The 4337-nt window shown below is 43.8% G+C and overlaps 1 pseudogene; it reads left to right on the top strand.

Annotated features, from left to right (window-relative positions):
* Positions 1-3860: 3860 nt before the first annotated feature.
* LOC101647471 overlaps positions 3861-4337 on the top strand; it is a 1914-nt pseudogene continuing 1437 nt past the window's right edge.

Below are 4337 nucleotides of genomic sequence, written 5' to 3'. Positions count from 1 at the left end.
TGACCTAGTTTTCCTCTTCGTAGTTTGTCTTTGTCGGGAAGCTCCTCTGAAATCTGTTCAGTGTCACGGCAACATGGAACCTCCACTGGCAGATGAGACGCACTGGAGAAGTCTCTCACGGAAACATGTCTGCCCGTGCACCTCCCATGCACACCTTCAAAGGCAAGCGTTTGGAAGCAGGTTGAGAAACAAACTCTAATTTCAGTTCACTTTGTAAAATTGCGTGCACAGGAGATGCATCCCATGAGTGAGATGAAGCCATCCCCCTCTACACATCATGTTAAGGAAAAAATATAACCTTGGAAGTACAGAAAAGGAGTCAGTTTTCATCAGAAACATTTTTATTTCTCGGCCTGAGATGATTGACCTCGATCCAACGGCTAATGCAGAACAGACAAATATTTCTTCCCTTCCCCCAATAGTTTAAACGAACCCAGTATTATGCTGAAGACACGATTTAATGAGCCTAAACACTTGTAATCTAAGGAAGATGAAATATAAGTCACAGAGGGAGTCGAGGCAGTGCACTCAATAACACACAGCAGTTTTACAAATTGTTTATTTCCTTTACCAGATGGACCTTTTTAAATTTCCTCTCTGAGTCCCTTAGTCCTGATGTAAAATCCACCTGAATCACTTCAATGCCTGCTCAGCCTTTTCTGGGATCCTGGCCAGGCACAGTGCATGCAGGGTTAACGCCAGACTCTAGTGCCTCTCTGCCCTGAGTAAGGTTATTAAACAGGATCATTTGACTCATAATTTGTTCTCCTCATGTTAAGTAGATTGCAATAACTCAACTGTCCAGGATCTGTTTATCAATGCTCTGTGGCTTTCAGCAGCAAATATTTTATAACCACTAAGTAGATGTTCAGACCACTCATCAAGTGAAAATATCCCGTAGTCAGAGCTGGTTTTATCGTCAAAACTCACCCCCTGAAGAGCCCCGGAGAGGCAGTAAACTGGCCCTGAGCCTCCGGGGCACAGCGAGTCCATCATCCTGGAGAATTCTTCTCTAGTCAAGGAAGGGAATAGAAACTGGCCCACCCTTAGAAGAGGCTATGTCATGCCAGGGTCTCTTCATAGGCTTATACAATGTTCGTCAAATGTGTTTTTATTTAGTTCTTATCAAGGCCTGATATGCATACTAATAAAAGTGAAGTAGAGTATATGGATGGAAACGCACGGCCATTACGTGATTCTGTCAGGCTCCCAGTGATTCTATAGGATGGAGTAGAATTGCCCTTGGAATTTCCCAGTCTTTACATCCTTATGGGAGCCCTTCCCCTGGTTAGTGGCCAGGTGCTGGGAAGAGGAATGGACACGAGGGAAGGGTGGATCAGAAGAAACAAAGAGAGGAACACGAGGGAAGGGACAGAGAGGAGCTCAAGAAGAGGAAGGAAGCAAGGGAGGGAAAGGCAGGTAACTAAATCACACTGCAGCTTGTACTAAGTTTACTTTGAGTACCTAAAGCCAGACCGGTTGAAATTGAGGAAAGGAATTATTGTAACAGATTTGGTTCCTTCATTTGGTTTAGTTTCTGAGATATTTCATTTCATGCATTAGGTTTTATCCCTAAAATAAAAGTATGTTGCTAGCTGCCGTTGAGTTCACCCTTGAGTAGTGGGGACTCCATGCACAATGGGAAAAAGCCCTGCCCCGTCCGATGGCATTCCATGATCCATTGTGGATGAAATCTTTGTGATCGATGGGTTCTTCGGCTGACAGCTAGCGGACGATCACTGCATCTTTCTCCCTAGTTTATCTTAGTCCAAAAGCTCTGCTGAAACTGGCAAAATAGCAACACGTGCTCCTACGTTGACAGATGAGTAGTGCTCCACTTGAGATCCATTGCAAGCTATCAAACCTGCATTTTCTATATGAGAGTAAAACATTCTACCCCTGAACCACCCACTGACTCAGAAATAAAGGCACACAGGGCTTTCACTGTCCAATATTGGCCACTTATTTGCAACAATAATCAGATTCATTAGTCCATCTCGACTGTCTAGCAAGGCTATATAACACGATCTCTACATTGTTACTGTTAGGTCTTAGGGAGTCAGTTCCAGCTCATAAAACCCTGTGTACAGCAGAATAGAATTGTGCTAGTCCGGTGCCACTCTCACAATCACCCCTATGTTGCAGCCACCGTGCCAATCTGTCACATTAAGGATCCTTCTTTGGCATGGACCTGCTACAGTACCAAACACGCTATGCTTCATTAGGGGCTGGCCACAGGGTGACCCATTCTCATCTTCTGTACTTTCAAGGATTGTCCTTCTTCAAAGAAAGAAGTACAATTTTTTGAGAAATCCATCATGCATGCAGTATTCCTTGCCCAAACCGCTCTTGCAAGGTCTCGCTTCTTCTCCAGTCTTCTCAGTCGTTGCACACCATCTGAGGCCATTGCCGGTACCATGCACTGAGTGGGTGAACTATGGTTCTTTTGTCCCTATGAAATGCAGACTCTTCCCAATGCAATATGTGGTTTGATTTCTTCACGGCTGCTTCTAGAGCAACTGATTGTGGGTCCAAGCAAAATGAAAACTTTGAAAAGTCCAATATTTTCTTAAGTTATCATGATGTTGTTTATTGGTTTTCTTAAGTTGAGATATATCCCACCCTGGTGGCTATAATTCAGGATCTTTATCAGTGAGTACTTCAAGTCCTCTGTTCTTTCCATCAGCAAGGTTGTGTCATCTGGTACATTTTGGGGATTGGAATGAGTCTTCCTCTAATTCTGAGGCCTTATTTTGCTCCATATTGTCGTTTCTCAAATTATTTGCTCAGCATCAATACTGCATCAACATGGCAAAATGATATAACCATGGTGCACACCTTTCCGGTTTTAAGCCATGCGGGATCCTCTTGCTGTGGTTGAACCATTGCCCCTGGGTTGGCTCAGGTTCCACATGAGCACAATTAAGGGTCTGGAATTCCTATTCTTCACACTGTTATGCACAATCTGTTCTGATTCACACCATTAAATGCCTTTTTGTTGTCAATAAAACACAGGAAAAAATCTTTCTGGCTCTACCTCTACCTTTCAGTCAAGATCTATCTGACAAAAGCAATGATATCACTGATGCCACATACTCTTCCAAATAGGGCTTAACTTTTAGGCATTTTCCTATAAATATATTGCTTCAAGCATTTTTCAGTTATCTTCCTCAAGATTTTATTTGCGTGTGATATTGCTATTGTTTTGCACTTTCCCCTTTTGTTGTACCACCTTTCTTTTGACTGGGCACAAATCTAGGCCTCTGCTAAACAGTTGGCCAGGTAGTTATCTTCCAAATTTCTTGGCTTAGATAAACAAGTGCTGCATCCATTTGTTGAAAGAGGCTCCGAGGTATTCTCTCAATTACCGGAGTAATGGTTTTTCACCAGTCTTCAGTTCGTTTGGACTTAATTCTCCAAGACGATTATTTTTTATCATATTCTATATCTTCACATGCTTAAACATTGACTAATTCTTTTTGGAACAGTGATAACTGTATATTCTCTCCATCATCTTTTGAGCCTCCTTTCATGGTTCAATATACTTTGTAATCATTTTATTGGGGGCTCGTACAATTCCCACCACAATCCATACACATATCTACCGTGTCAAGCACACCTGCGCACCTGACGCCATCACCGTTCTCAAAACACCTGCTTTCTACCTGAGCCCTGGTTCAATATTTTTTCAGGGAGACCTTCAGTATTGAAACTGAAAGCTTGAATTTTTCTTCAAATTTTTTTCAGATTGAGAATTGTTAAGCCCTGTCCCACACCTTCCACCCTATGCTTCTCCCCATCTTGAGTCCCAGGCCCCTTTGCCCTGACCCCTTCTTGCTGAAGCATCACCAGCATGACTGCCCAACAAAGTCGCTGACATTAGCCTGGCCTCCTGGAGCTGTAAGGCCCTGGACATTGCAGAGAATGAGATGTCTGGCCTGATGTGCATGCGAGAGATGTACTCAACCCCCAAGAATCTGCAGGATGCCTGCACCTAACCATGAAGACAGCTGTCCTCACTGAGACCCTGGCTGCCCTGGAAGCAGAGGTGCAGAGTGGTCCCACTGCAATATCTTTTCCACCCAAGACCATGCACCAGCTGCCATTGCCAAAATTGGCGTTCCAGGGAATGCCTGTGTGCTAGTTACATAACCTTGTGTCAATTTGAGAGGATTATGAGTGAAGGGGTGGTATCTGGCCTGTCAATCAAGATATAACCAATGAGGCCTCTGCGCACCTACTCACAGAGGCTCAGGCCTACTCCTGAGCATTCTGGGAAATTCTAATGTTCTTCCTTGGAGTGGGAGACACTTTCTCTCTCTGCTGATTTTCTGTGA

This window comes from Echinops telfairi, unplaced genomic scaffold (assembly GCF_000313985.2).
Source record: "Echinops telfairi isolate 266 unplaced genomic scaffold, ASM31398v2 ScPeMD7_7469;HRSCAF=8507_1, whole genome shotgun sequence".
NCBI classification, from domain to species: Eukaryota; Metazoa; Chordata; class Mammalia; order Afrosoricida; family Tenrecidae; genus Echinops; species Echinops telfairi.
This window is presented reverse-complemented; position numbering and strand designations above follow the sequence as displayed.